Source organism: Lissotriton helveticus, chromosome 1_1 (assembly GCF_964261635.1).
Source record: "Lissotriton helveticus chromosome 1_1, aLisHel1.1, whole genome shotgun sequence".
NCBI classification, from domain to species: domain Eukaryota; kingdom Metazoa; phylum Chordata; class Amphibia; order Caudata; family Salamandridae; genus Lissotriton; species Lissotriton helveticus.
The window spans coordinates 1,392,001,751-1,392,017,529 of NC_136057.1; the positions used below are offsets into that span (position 1 = coordinate 1,392,001,751).

General features: G+C 50.2%; 1 protein-coding gene across 2 annotated transcripts in view; it reads left to right on the plus strand.

The window, feature by feature from the left end:
* Positions 1-15,779, plus strand: part of EIF3D (eukaryotic translation initiation factor 3 subunit D) — a 102,710-nt gene that overhangs the window by 4,294 nt on the left and 82,637 nt on the right. The gene's annotated exons all lie outside the window — the stretch shown is intronic.

A 15,779-nucleotide genomic window follows, 5' to 3' on the forward strand; every position in this document is an offset into this window, starting at 1 on the left:
GATGACTAGATATAAACATAGCTGGATTCACAGAATAAAAAAGGCATACCTTGTATAACCTTCAGAGGGCCTGGTTGCTTTCTACTGAGTGGGTGGGGGATTACGTCAAACCTCCTATTACAACGAAGGAACCTACACACCAAAACATGGGTCAGGATAAAGCTTGGTGATGGTCGACAAATATCAAATACAATTCCCACCTCAAATGGACTTAAACAAGGGTGCGTTCTAGCCCCCACGCTATTCAATCTATTCCTAGCGGACTTACCAGAAAGACTGAATAGCTGTGCAGCTCATGCACCAAAATTTGGGAACGCTACTTTGTCAAACCTGCTTTATGCGGACGACTTAGTACTGATAAGCAGGACCCCAATTGGTCTTCAACACCTACTGAATGTCATCCATACATACTCACAAGAAAACGCTCTACAAATAAACTATAACGAAACAAAAATAATGGCAGTAAATTACCGCAAGAAGAAACATCTGAGCTATTTCCTTGATGGTCATCGCTTGGAACAAGGAGCAAGCTATAAATATCTTGGGGTAATATTGGACCAAAATAACTTATTCAAACCACAGTTAGACTCCCTCCGGCGAAAGGGTGCAACGACCTACCTAGCTATAAAGCCCTTAAGAAGCTTTTACCGGACCTGACACTCGACCCTCTAATACGGGTCCTACAAGCAAAACTCCAGCCAACGATTACTTACGGGAGCAAAGTGCTCAAGGGAAAGGATTCATTAACCCTTGATGATATAATATCCAAATCATATCGTGCAATCTTCCAACTCCCCAGAATGGTCTCCCCTGCCCAAATAAGATTGGAATTTGGGCTACAAAAACAGTCTTTTCAACGTATGGGAGCATACGTGAAATGTTGGCATAAAATTAAAGGTGATTTAAAGGGCACCCTGAACGAGCAACTTTGGATGGAGCTCTCACACCCAGGAAAATCACCAGCAAGTGTTTTACCTTGAGGAATGTATTAAAGACCTAGGTTTAAGAGAGCTGTGGGACATCCAGGTAAACCATCTAACATTAAAAAAAATCTGTGACAAAAGTAACTAGCTTACTATCCGCAATTGAGGACAAGAAAGCATTAGCCAAACGATCACATGGCTGGATGGTTCTACATACATACAACAAACTTAAACCCCAGCTCTACCTGAATATGGGATTAAAAATTAACATCAAGGAAAAATTCCTAAGATTCCGACTGGGGGTAGGTCCCTTTAACCAATTCCTGCCGCCTTGGGAGAGAAAGGAAGGAGCTCAGCAGTGTAGTTTATGCGGCAGCGGTATTGAGGACGCAATTCATATTATATGCATCTGCAACATGTTAAAAGATATAAGGGTTACTCTGTTAAAGCCAGCATTCAAACAGTACGGAGCCAGATCATGCAGACAAGCGTTAATGATGTGCTTCAACCCCGACCTGGTTCAGCTAAATTGCCCGCTAATTAAATTCCTTGATATAACTGCAAAAAGAATAAAACACTGGACTGAGTGGCAAAAAGACTAATTATTACACAAACCAACTGGAATGTAATAGGAACAGCCATAGTTAAAATAATATTGGTATCGAACATGGCTAACGTACAGAATGTTTTAATTATTTGTGCTATTTAAAATACCATTTATTACATTTTTAACACCAACCATGAGAAATTTTATCCTTTGTATGCAATGGTTTTAATTAATCAAGCAAAAATAAATAAACTTCAAACTACTGAGTGCAACATTTCCGGATTTTGCACAAACTATTTCACTCCGTGAGTTAGAAAAAACAGTGTTAATGACATAACATAACATTCCTGTGCTTCCATGTAAGACAAAAACATATTTGTAGCATTCATGGCTGTAGATGCACATGCTCTGCATACTCCTGCCTTCTAGTGTTGGGCTCGGATATGTACTAGTTGTTTTTTTCTTCAATGAAGTCCTTTGAGTCACAAGATGTCCTTTGACTCCTCCTTTTCTGAACAGTGCATGTGGGCACCCACTCTGATTGTTCTCCCCCCCCCCCCCGCCCATTTACCACTCAGAGGGGGTCGGAGTTTGTCCAGTTTCTCATGCTATTTTGGGCCACACAGTTGAAAATTCGGCATTGCAGCTACAGAAAACTAGTCCACACTTTGACATTGTTCGGTTACATTACTTCACCAGACACCTTTGGTTGACCAATGTTTGATGCGATACAAAAGGGGGTGGTGATGGACGGAGCATCAGAACCAAACACTCACACCCAGTCAAAAGATCTGGGTTTAATCCATCACTGTTCTTTAGCCCACTCTACCACCCCAGTTCTGACCAATGTTTGATGCCTGGGACTCCTTCGTATTCCCTTTGAGGATCATGTGTCCTCCTTCACCCACCTGGCACTGGATAATGGAGAATCCTGGCAGCCCAGGCAAGCCCAGCCTGGAGACTGTATCCTTTAGCACGTTAGCGTAAGAAGAGGACTTTGATCCGACCCTGAAGACCACTGGCTTTCGAGCAAATTGACACCCAGGGTCGCAAGTACAACATCCATCTCGGAGACCTACGCAGCCAAACCTGGGTCACAAACAAAGTGTTAAGCTGAGTTAGTCAGTACTGTGATATGCCTCCTAAGGATGATGGGGTTGTGCATCTGCATTGCAACATACAAAGGTTCCACATACACACCCTCCAGAGTCCCTCGCAGAATAATTGTCACAGGCGGAGGGTCGCTCAATTATTCAGTCATCTTGTAAAGCCGGGTCTTGAAGTCCTTCCTGAATTGCGGCAGCGATGGTGCTTGCCTGAGGTGCAAAGGCAGGGCGTTCCAGGCCTTCAGAATGAGGTAGGAGAAGGATCTTCCTCCAGGTGTGGTCTTGTGGATCCATGGGATGGTGGCTAGGGCCATTTGGGCCGACCAGAGGTGTCTGGTGGCAGTGTAGGAGAGGCAGTGGTAGAGGTATGCCTGTCTGGCGTTGAGGAGGGCTTTGTAGGCTTGCATGAGAAGCTTGAAGGTGATTCTCTTTTTGACAGGTAGCCAGTGAAGGTCTCTCAAGTGGTTGGTGATGTGGTTGTGGAGTCGGCTGTTCAGGATGAGCCTGGTCGAGGCTTCTAGACAGTCTGCAGTTTCTTTTGGAGATTCTGGGTGGTGCCGGCGTAGAGTTGGTTTCTGTAGTAGAGTCTGCTCGTGACAGTCACTATGGGCATCTAGAGTTGGTAAAGGGCAGTACTCCCTTTTTTCTGTGTTGGTGAAACAGCAACAACCTGCTGCAGGCAGGCCTTTCTCAGACCTGATTCCTCAGATCCGGTGACCATTACTATGGTGCTCTCATAGGGTAAGGTGTGCATCTAAATGCCATAACTCCTCATGAGAGCTGCCACATCAATTACATATGACTAGCCCTCGTAATCTTCCTCCAAGTCATTCAGGTAAAGATAGTCTCATCAAGACAGACATCACCTCCATGTGATGTCTATCTACAGAAACAGGGTGACACACACTCCCCAGCTCTTTGCCTTCGCTCAGGGGGTCTGGTATTGGGAAATTCGTTATAAGATAGTGTCTAGTGAAAAATCTTCTTGGGGTGGCAACAGGTTTGCAGACCTGCTCAGCAGGAGTCCTTAACATTTCCACAATTGAAAAATCCACCTGCATGTTCTTCACAGTACTTTAGGCGTTGGGGCCCACTGAAAATAGACCTGATTTCCACCCCTGAAAACGCAAAATGGCCGTACTTTGCCTCAAGGTATTCACACCCAAAGTCCTTGGGCAGTTCACTGTTGATGAATTAGTCGGGGATTTTTGCCTATGCTGTTCCTTCTCGCCCACATGTGGTGAGTAAAATGAGGCCAACATCGCTGACACTCAACTTGGTAACTCCCACTTGGGCAAGGCAGCCCTGGTACTCCTTCTGCCACGAGATGCCACCAGCCCCCACAAGAAGCTCCCGCTCAGGCTGTACTTTCTCACACAGAGAAGGGGCCAGACCAGAACCCAGACAGCTCCACCTAGAAATCTGACACCTCGGGTCATAGAATTTGAAATCTCCCTGAGAAATTCTTAGCCATTCTGTAGGAAGCAGGTAGGCTCACTAAACCAGTGTCCACATTTGCATTTTAGAAAAACGTGGATCCCATAAAAAAGGCCAATGTCCAGGACAGTATCTGCTCTCTCTTACATCTGTAGAAGTCAGGCCTTGCTTACACATAATGCAACAGTATGCAACTCTGCAGCTCTACATGCCAAGAACAGATGCATACTGGTAAGTAGCATTTTCCTTATTGCAAATCTCTACTTTTATTACCTGTTGGACACCGCACAATATGCATTGTACACCATGCTACGATCATTTGGCGCTTCATACACGTTCTCACCTGCTGTGAGAAAAACAATGTAACGTGTAGTTGGTGCCCATGCACATTGTCCAGTAAGTGAGTGGTCACAGCACATTTTGTATTTCTGAAGACTACTTCAAAGAAAAACTATTTTGAAAAGTATGAGCCCAGCACTAGTTGGTACAAGTATGCAAAGCATGAGATCTACATCACTACATGCTACAAAGAGGTACTTACCGGCTAAGTAACATTTTCCCTATTGGGTATATTTTCTGTGCTATCTGCTGGATTTGTGTACTTTTCTTTCTTAAGAAATCCTTGTATTTTTGATAGTTATGATTATTTTGTACACATTAGTTAAAATGAAAAAATAGCAAGCCAGTGCTTCTGGCTATTCTCCCTACATAATTTAATCAATCCTGCTCGATAAATAGTTCGCAGGGAATACCAGGCGTTGGCACATCAAAAAGCCAGAGCCATGATCCCTTCCACGCAGCAATATCTATATGACTCCGGGGATAAGGCGGGCAGCTGTTAGCTTAGCGAGGTAGAAAGGAAGCTGAGACTAGGTGGATGACTGAGAACAGGAGTGGGTGGGTTTTCCTATGTCATGATTTGAGGAAATTGTGAAGGAGTTTGCACAATACTATGCTGCCTTTTATAAGGCTCTGCCATTAGCAGACGCCACTCAAAAGGAAAACTATCTGGGAGAGGTGATAGTCCCAACTTTGTAAATGGAAAATTGACAGGCTTTGGAGGAGGATGTGGGCCTCTCTGAGGTACTGGTGGCTATTGGAAGTTTGAAGATGGGAAAACCTCTGAGTCCTAATGGCATGCTGGCTGAATTAAAAAACAAAAGAAAATGGTGGACTCCTGGGTCCATGTTTGCTCAAAATGTTCAGTTAAGCCAAAGAGGCTCTACTATAATAGTGATTCATAAACCAGATAATCCTACAACACAATGTAGGTCTTATCACCTGATCTTTCTTCTGTACACTGAGACGAAAATACTGGCTACAATATTAGCCACCAGACTCATATTACCGATTTGAATACAACTGGACCAATCCGACTTCGTGTTAAAAAAATCGACCAGGCTCAACCTCTGCAGACTTTATAACTGGCTTGAGGTGGCTCAGTTTTGGAAAGATCCCCACATAATTCTGTCCTTGGATGCCAAGAAGGCATTTGATGCTGGCATTAGCCTTTCTTCAGATAGGCCTTGGTGAGGTGTGGCCCCAAATATATTGCCTGGATCGACCTCCTGTACATAAAAAAACCAGTTGTCCAAGTTAATGGTGGCCTATCCACTGAATTCCCCATTGAGAGGGGTATGGGACAAGGGTACCCACTATCTCCTTGTGTTTGCCCTCGTGCTGGAGCTCCTTGCCTGCACATCCTGATATCAGGATTTAGCGCAAAGGTGGAGGCGGGGGCGGGGTGGGGAACCGGTTGACCAATGGATATCATTGTATGCAGGCGATATCATCTTATACGTAACCAGGCGGACTGTGATGCTGCCTGGTATATTCCAGATATTGGAAAATTACGGATCCCATGCGGGCTGCAGCATCAACTGGGTCAATACCAGCCTCTACCGGGCCGGAGACTCCTTTCTCGAGCTGGACTGTCCTGAGCAGTTTCGAATCGATTGGCTAGAATTGAAGTACCTGGGTGTCTATGTGACCTCCAAGAAAAAGCCAGCCTAGACCACATTATTCGGAGGGTAATTGCAGACTTCCACGAGGAGGTCGAAAGGTGGAGGATGTTGCCTCTGAAGCTCCTAGGGAGGGCAGCTATGTATAAGATAGTTGAACGTCCGAAGCTATTGTTCACCCATCAAAATACCTACCATAAGATATCAGAAGACATTTTTGCAAGAATAGATAGTGAAGTACAGACGCTGCTGTGGAATGGGGTTCACCCTAAAATGGCACTGGGGGCTTTGCAGAGGAATCAATGCAATGGAGGTATTTCCCACCCAACATCAGGGTGTACTATTGGGCAGCGCACTTAATAGTGGTTATTTACCAGTGAATCACCCAACATGTTTGCTGGAGAGGACCCAGTTCCAAGCCCACTCATATTTACACTATCTGTACGGGTAAAAGGGGGTCAAAGAAACTACTGACAGCGACCGAGATGACCATCGGTGCCTGAAAAGGGGTGGGGAGACAGACAAAATGGGACACACGGCTGACCCGGAAGACGCCCCTATGGGTGGGAACATGTTTGAAGGAATTTGGGAAGCTGAAGGGTTTTGGACAGTGGGACCCTAACCGAATCTCCAAGCTGAGTGATCTCACAGAGGAGTGCACATTGTTCCCCTTTAGTTCCTTACAGCGGAAATATAATCTACATAATACCCAGTATTTTAAATACTTACAATTGCAGCATGTCTGCAAATTGAGAAGGTCGTGCTAGATGACATTGTGGATTATGCACCTTGGGAAGGGAGACTCCTCCAGGGTGAGGTAGCTGGGTAAGCGGTTTCATGGAATTCTAAGACTATTCTCAGTAACGTCCCAGATACCCTGACGAGACTGAAGGCAATATGGAAGAGTGAGGTGGGGTAATTAGACAACACAGATTGAGAAGTAGGTTTGATGCACTTGAGGAAGGTGTCGATCAAGTCCTGCCTACGACCTATTCATTTGAAGGTCTTACACAGGGTATACTATCATAAGGCCAGTCTACATAGATTTGATGGGGCAGTGGTGCCTAACTGTCAGATTTGGGGAGATATGGGGACTAGGATGGGTCAATCATGCATACTATGTGGTCCTGGCCCTTGATAAGCTTGTACAGGACTACTGGGTGTATGCCTGCCAATAGACCCCAAATTCGTCCTGCTGGGGATACCCACCAAGTTAGACCTACCCAGAAAACAACTTCTCTTTAGCAATCTGGGTCTTGTGTTGGCGAAGTGAGAAGTGGCCACACACTGGGGTGCCCCTGAGCAGGCCACCTTCTGAGAATGAAAAGTAGGAATGGACCTTTTATATGGTGGTAGAACAAGTTACCTATAAGGCGTGGATGCCTCAAGCAGTTCCCTAAAGGTTGGGGTCCCTGGTTCAACCACTATCCCATAGACATGGGAGGGGATGGGCCCTTCTCTATGTAGTATTCTTGATTATCACTGCTAAAGAAAGTGGAGTTTCCAACCCACTGTGGTTCACTTGTGGTGGACACGCCAATACTGTACTGCAGAGGTCTTCTATCTGTGGGGCGCGACTCCCAGGAGGGCCGTGGAGTCCTGGGAATGGGGTTACGCATTCCCCAGCTTCACTTGTCCCTGCAATCCAAAATGTTTGCTTTCCTTTTAGAAAAAGACATACATCCATTTAGATTGTTAACAGCTGCAACCCTGAATGAAATGCAAATGTGCCTAGCAGTTAATCTGCAAGTGTAAAGGAAGGATGCTTGGGAGCGGTTCTAGCTTTAAATGATCAAATCACTCCAAGCTTTGTGATGACAAAGATTTGTTTTTTGAGCGGAAGTGCAAAGGGTTAACTGGGCTGGTAAGTGCTTGATTTTAATTTTAACTACATTTACACAGCCCTTAATACTCCTAAAGGGATGCAGAAGGGACAGTTAAGTAAAAACAAAATGCATTGCATACTTTATGGTATTTCTAAAATCTACATTCTGGAGGCACCATGTTGTTTATTGTAAAACTATGTGCACGCTTTGCAGCATTCTATCGTACACCGTGTGTAATGCAAGTATAAAATAATGACTTACATATTCACATTGCTTTCTTGCACAGGCTATGACCTCGTAGCACTAAAAATACAAATCCCTATTCTCCACTGCACCAATCAAGATTTAATTATGTGGCTCTCTGGTTACACACATACCTCTGCAGTGCATTAACAAATAGAGGTTTCATAATGTACTACAGTGCATTTCCCACTGAGTAACAACTCTTCAAATTCTTTTCATTTACACTGCCCATTATTTTATGGAGATACGTATTGGTGAAAGACCTAAAAAACGTAACAACTATTTTGGGGCTTCTTTATAAAAGGCTTGCATCACCAGAGCACTTTTTTTTTTTTTTTTTTTTTTTTTTTTTTTTTTTTGACACTCAAGTGGCGCAAGCGTCTCAACATACCCATGAGGCAGTGCAAAGTCACACCTCATGGCTTTCCATTGCCTCGTAGATATTAAGACATACAGCAGCGCAAGTCACTGCATTTCCTTACTCTGCGTCAAGAAGGTGTTCCTTGGACTTTGCGTCCGGTTCCCACACAACACTTGTGGATTTTGATGCTGCCCCATATTTACAAAATCAGGTAAATCTGGGGCAGCTCTAAAAAAGGACGCCTCACCAGTGGTGGTGTAACGAGGAGAAATGTTTTTTATTTCTCTTTTTTTCGTCTGCAGCTCACATAGAAAGAGGAAAACGCCTCTTGGGGATTTTTTGTGAAGGAAGGTGCCTCTTCCTGTACAAAACCAATCCTGCCTAAGTTGGTGCTAGGCAGCAATTTGTGAGCCAACGCAAGGGAAAAGGACAGGAATGCACTGTATTTCATCAAAAACTGTGCATTCCTGCCCTTTTGCATTGGCATAGGGCAGCTCAGCAAGAAGACTTGCGGAGCTGCCCAACTGCAATTCTTCATAAATTAGGCCCTTTGTTTATAGCTACATCTTTGACTACACCCCCACGCTCATTGACCTTTGGTTTGCTAAACACTGTTTAATATTATTTCCCCACCATAAACCTTATTTGCTGTGGTAATTGGGGGCGTTTATGGTTGTCTATGATGGAGTACCAGGTTCTAGAAACTTTTGTCAGAGGGGTCCTTGTGCCTAAAGCACAAGTTACTACTTGTGTAACGATATATCTGTAAGAGACATTAGTTAGTATTAGATTCCTTACCTTAGAATATCCCCAGGCGTCAGACTGGATCCGGAAATTTTTGCGTAGCAGTACCCTTGCGCGTCGGTAGGCGTCGTCTGCGGCTCCGCGTCCGTCGTCTGCGTCGTGGGCGCCGTGATGACGTCGTCGGAGTACTTAGACGCCACCTCCGCGTGCTGACGTCAGTTCTTAGACACAGCTTTTCCGCGCCAGAAACGCAGAGCCATGTTAAAAACCAACATTGGTGCCATTGAAACTAGGGCCCTGAAGGGGACAACCCTAACCCTAGATATTGGTTCGCAGAACGGGGAGGATGGGTGGGTCGGTAAGGAATCTAATACTAACTAATGTCTCTTACAGATATATCGTTACACAAGTAGTAACTTGTGCATCTGAAAGAGACACGTTAGTATTAGATTCCTTACCTTAGAATAGATACCCCAGCAATACCAACCCCGGTGGTGGGTCTGCGAACCAATAATCACACCAGAAAGTCCTGGAGGACGGAACGGCCAAAGAAGCCATCCCTCCGGACTTGACTGTCCAGGCAGTAGTGTCTTGCAAACGTGTGCAGCGATGCCCACGTAGCTGCCTGACAGATGTCTTTTAAGGGCACACCCCTGCCCAGGGCAGTGGTAGTCGCCGTCGCTCGGGTAGAATGAGCCCGCAGTCCAACCGGGGGCTCCTTCCTAGCCAGGGAGTAGCATGCCTGGATACACAGGATGATCCACCGGGAGATGGTCCTCTTGTGCACCGCTTTCCCCTTCTTAGCGCCCACGTAACCAACAAAGAGTTGGTCATCCACCCGGAACTGGCGTGTGCGATCCAAGTAGAATGAGAGCGCACGTTTTGGGTCTAGACGGTGGAGCCGCTCTTCCTCTTTAGAGGGATGCGGTGGCGGGAAGAAGGTTGGCAAGGTGATAGACTGCCCGATGTGAAAGGCCGTGACAACCTTGGGCAGGAAAGAAGGTTTGGTACGAAGCACCACTTTGTCCGGATGGACGGAAAGGAAAGGTGGAGTACAAGAAAGAGCCTGGGGATCACTCACTCTCCTGGCAGAGGTGATAGCAACCAGGAAAGCAGTCTTCAAAGTCAGAAGGCGAAGAGGACAGTTGTGAAGTGGCTCAAAGGGAGCGCACATCAGGAATGTCAAAACCAGGTTCAAGTCCCACTGAGGCATCACAAACGGAACAGGAGGAAACGTGTGAGGGATGCCCTTAAGAAATCTGTTTACAATAGGGGACTTGAACAAAGAAGGCTGATCAGGTAGCCTGAGAAAGGCTGAAAGGGCAGAAAGGTAGCCCTTGATAGTGCCCAGAGCAGAGCCCTGCTGGGCAAGAGAAAGAAGGAAGAGAAGAACCTCAGAAAGAGGGGCAGAAAGAGGATCCACAGCCTTTGCTGTGCACCATGCCACAAATCTGTTCCACCTGCAGGCGTATACCGACTTTGTGGAGGGACGCCTGGCTGCCAGAATGATGTTACAGACTTCAGGAGGCAAGTCAAATGGCCTCAACTGTCGCCGCTCAATCTCCAAGCATGGAGGTGGAGACTGGACAGGTTCGGGTGGAGGACCGTCCCCTGCTGCTGCGACAGAAGGTCCTCCTGAAGAGGCAGACGAACTGGGGGATCGACTGACATACTGAGTAGCTCTGGATACCAGTACCTTCGAGCCCAGTCCGGAGCCACAAGGATGACTTGGGCCCAGTCGCGCTTGATCTTCTTCAGCACTCTGGGCAGAAGTGGTATAGGCGGAAAGGCGTACAACAGACCGCAACTCCACTCGTGACGAAAAGCGTCTCCGAGCGAGTGACGCCTTGGAAATTCCAACGCGCAGAACTGATGACATTGCGCGTTCTCTTCGGTGGCGAATAGATCTAACCTAGGCTCCCCCCATCGCTGAAAGAGGCCTTGCGCCACGTCCGAGTTCAGACGCCATTCGTGATCCATCATGCACCGACGGCTGAGCTCGTCCGCCCTGGCGTTCAGAGAACCCGCCAGGTGTTGAGCCACCAGGGTCACGCCCTGGCGTTCCAGCCATTGCCAAAGGCGAAGAGCCTCTTGACAAAGGATCCACGACCCCACTCCGCCTTGTTTGTTGCAGTACCACATGGCGGTGGTGTTGTCCGTGAACACCTGCACTACACTCCCCCGGACAGAGGGGAGGAATGCCTTCAGTGCTAGACGAATCGCCCTGAGCTCCAACAGGTTGATGTGGAGCCGGGTCTCCGCCGGAGACCAGAGGCCTCTGATCTCCGCCTCTCCCACGTGGCCTCCCCAGCCCTGGAGGGACGCGTCCGTCACAACTACGTGCTCCGGTTGGGGAAGGGAGAGGGATCTGCCGCAGACCCAATCGCGGTCCGTGAGCCACCACTGCAACTGTCTCGCAGTGCCCTCCGAGATCAGGACATGGTCGGAAAGGTTGCCTTGGTGCTGGGCCCACTGAAACTTCAGGTCCCACTGCAGAGCCCGCATCCGCCACCTGGCGTGATGCACCAGTCGGATGCAGGAGGCCATCAGCCCCAGAAGCCGCAGCGTCAACCTTACCGAAACCCGGGAAAACGGCTGAAAGATGGGAATCAGAGCCTGAATATCCCGGACTCGCTGCTCGGGTGGATAACCCCGAAACTGCGCCGAGTCTAGAACCGCTCCGATGAAGAGGAGCTTCTGAGAGGGGCACAGGTGTGATTTCGGCACATTGATCGAGAACCCCAGCTGATGCAGGAGGTCTGCCGTAGTCTGGAGGTGGCTGACGACTGTCTGGGGCGAGCCCGCCTTCAACAGCCAGTCGTCGAGGTAGGGGAAGACTGAAACCCCCAACCTGCGCAGATGAGCTGCGACCACCGCCATCACCTTTGTGAACACCCGTGGGGCTCTGGTATGGCCGAAGGGGAGCACGGTAAACTGAAAGTGCTCGTGGCCAACCGTGAACCGCAAGTAGCGCCGGTGGGCCGGCAGGACGGGGATGTGGAAATAAGCGTCCTGCAAGTCCAACGCTACCATCCAGTCTCCCGGATCCAGGGCAGCTAAGACCTGAGCCAGTGTCAGCATCTTGAACTTCTCCTTTCGGAGGAAGCCGTTGACGTTCCGTAGGTCCAAGATAGGGCGTAGGCCCCCTTTGCCCTTCTTGGGTACCAGGAAGTAGTGGGAGTAGCAACCACATCCTACTTCAGGCCCAGGAACGCGCTCGATGGCCCCTTTGGCCAAGAGGGCCGTAACTTCCTCCTGCAGAAGTCGCAAGTGATCCCCCGATACACGGTGGTTCTGCGGTGGCATGGCTGGAGGAGTCGCCTCGAAGGGGAGGGAGTAGCCCCTTCGGACGATCTGCAGCACCCACCTGTCCGAAGTGACAGTGCGCCAGTGGAGGTGGTGATGGCGAACCCTGCCCCCCACTGGCGTCACATGGGCCTGAAAGCACGGACTAGGAAGGTTTTGAGGCGGATGCTGCAGGGGAAGGTGTGGACTGACCTCGCCGTTGCCCCCGCCCGGACGGCGGTTCCCACGGCCGCCACCGCGTTGGGTATTGCCCTGCGGTGCGTGGCTGGCGGCACGTGTGGGCGCACCCCTTCCGTGGCCACGAAAGGAGTGATAGGCAGCCGATTGCTGGCGTTGGCCTGAGAGGCCTAAGGACTTGGCCGTAGCCCTGGAGTCCTTAAAACGCTCAAGCGCATGGTCTGCCTTGTCGCCAAAGAGGCGACGGCCATCGAACGGCATGTCCATGAGCGTGCTCTGGACATCCGCCGAGAAGTTGGCGGACCTCAGCCAGGCGTGGCGTCTGACCGCCACCGTCGTTGCCATCGCTCTACCTAGCGAGTCGGTGGTATCCAGCCCACACCGGATGGAATATTTGGCTGCATCCCGGCCCTCCACAAGGGCTTGGCCGAGTTTGGCCCGTACCTCCAACGGACACTCTGGCAGCACTTCCGCGACCTTATCCCACACAGAGTGGGTGTAACGTCCCAAAAGGCAGGCGGTGTTGGAAGACCGCAGGCCCAAACTAATGGATGAGAAGATCTTCTTCCCATACTGGTCATACCTCTTGGATTCCCGATCCGGCGGGGCCGACGGGAATGCGGTTTGGGAATTGGAGGCCTGGATGACCAGGCTCTCGGGGGTAGGGTGGGAGGACAGAAAACATGGGTCGCCCGGGGCTGGGCGGTGGCGTCTGGCCACGTTCCTATCTACGGGCGAACCCGTAGCGTGCTTGGACCAAGTGCCCAAAAGAACGTCAGTCAAGGCCTCATTAAAGGGCAGCAGAGGCTCGGCCGAGCTTGACTGCGGTTTAAGGACCTCAGTGAGGAGGTTAGTCCTCACGGAGAAGTGTGGCTCACTGGTTAGAGCAGGCAGACCCTGAAGCAGAGGTCAGACCCGGGACCAGGGTTCAATTCCCGACGCGGCAGGGTCTCGAGCTCAAATGTCCACGGACCTGATAATTCTCGCTTCGGCACCTGACCTAATCATGGGTTCACACTCTGCAACTCTGGGCATTAAGCTTGCTTAATCTCCACAACGGCCCCCTGCGGCGGGATGCCTGGCTTTCACCTTGGGGATGCCCTGTAGGGGCTATCTCACAGGGAAAAGCCAGGACGGGTTCCCAAGGCAAAGCGCTTAGAGACCCCTGGGTTATAAGCGCTATATAAATCCAAAACATACATACATACATACATACATACGGCCGCGACGGGGTGCTCAAGGCCCAAGGCCTTGGCAGCCCTCATCAGCACCACACCATATGTTGCCCCCTCCTCCGAAGCCACGGTAGGAGGGGAGACAAACCCAGTGTCTGGAGAGGTGTCCAGGCCACTGGCCTCCCCAAGTTCTTCTGTCCAGTCCTCACGAGACTGACACTCCCTGGTCAGAGAATCCTCAGACCCCTCCCAGTCCTCTCCTTCACCCATCTCCTGAAATTCAGGGTCCAACCAATGGGGCCTGTTCATAAAAGTGAAATTCGCCCAACGGCGTCTGGAGCGGCGCCCAACGGGGCCGTCCCGACGGCCGAACAGGAACGGAAGGAGGACCGGGGTCGGCGCCGCCCGAGGACGGCGCCGGAGGCGACACCTGAGGGTCCGACGCAGGGGAGGTCGTCAGATCCACCGGCGACGAACCAGATCCCGAAGGAGGACCAGCGGCGTCCTGTGGCGCCGGGCCCGAAGGCGCCGGCGGCGTTGGAACAACTGGACCCCTCGGCGCCGGGCCCGAAGGCGCCGGCGGCGTCGGGATAACAGAGACCTGCGGCGCCGGGCCCGAAGGCATCGGCGGCGTCTGGGCCAAAGCACCCAACGGCGTCGGGGCCGGAGCCGCCGACCCGCTAGGGCTCCCAGACGGGTCCGCTGGGCCCGGAGGCGCCGCGGAGCCCGTCGGAGGAGAGAGATTCCTCATGGCCATGAGGAAGCGCTCGACCTCCTCCGGCGTCGCGTTGAGCCCAGGGACCGTATGGGACTGGACGCGGCGCCCGCGACTCCGACGGAGCCGCGTGGGCGGTGTCACCCGAACCCCCGGCCGCATCGCGCGAGCGTCGGGCGGAGTCCGAGGAGCGATGACGCCGCTTGGACTTCTTGTGCCTCTTACCTGACGACGACTTCGACCCGGAGGAGTGCGGCCTACTCTCGGAGCTGTGGTGGCTCCAGGCCCGCGACCTGTCCCTCGACCTCCCATGGGATCGGGACCTCTCACGGCGTGGGGCCGACTGCCGGAGTTCGAGGCGCCTACGGGACCGCTCCCGCCTGGCTTTCGAAGAGAGGGCCCGGCAGTCGGAGCAGGCCTTGTCGTCGTGGTCGACGCCCAAACACGACAAACCGACGCGGTGAGGATCCGTGACCGACATCAGCCGGTCGCAATCGTCACAATGCTTGAAGCCGGGCATCCCTATCGGCACCGTTTCGGAGTCGAGAGACTTCGAAATGGTAATCAAAAAGGATCAAAAAGTTTAGTCAAAATTGACTAGGGTTACTGCAACTTCCAGATCTGCGCTTGCTGGCGCGGAAAAAAGAAGAACTGACGTCAGCACGCGGAGGCGGCGTCTAAGTACTCCGACGTCATCACGGCGCCCACGACGCCGACGACGGACGCGGAGCCGCAGACGACGCCTACCGACGCGCAAGGGTACTGCTACTCAAAAATTTCCGGATCCAGTCTGACGCCTGGGGATATTCTAAGGTAAGGAATCTAATACTAACGTGTCTCTTTCAGATAGAGTTTGACAGGGGGGTCTCGGATCAAAAAGTCTGAAGATCTCTCCTGTAATGTGTTATTGTAACTCGGTACGGTTGTATGTTGAATCCTGAATGGCATTGTTGATGGATGCAATGTTTTGAATCATGTACTGTTCCATAGAAAAATCTAATTAAAATGCAAAAAAAATATTTTGGCTAGTTTCCACAGGTGTGATTATAAATATTAGTATTTGAGATCAGCTATGTAGTGATCTCCACAGGATTGGCAAAATACAGACTTATCGTAATTTTCAAAAGCAGGGTGTAACTAGACATGTACATCACTAGTATAGTTAACCATTCACATTTTAGAGGTCAAGAGTGGGTGAAATTAACAATCCGTCACAAAAGGATATACCGTCTGGCCGCCTTTCTGACACCTATTTCTT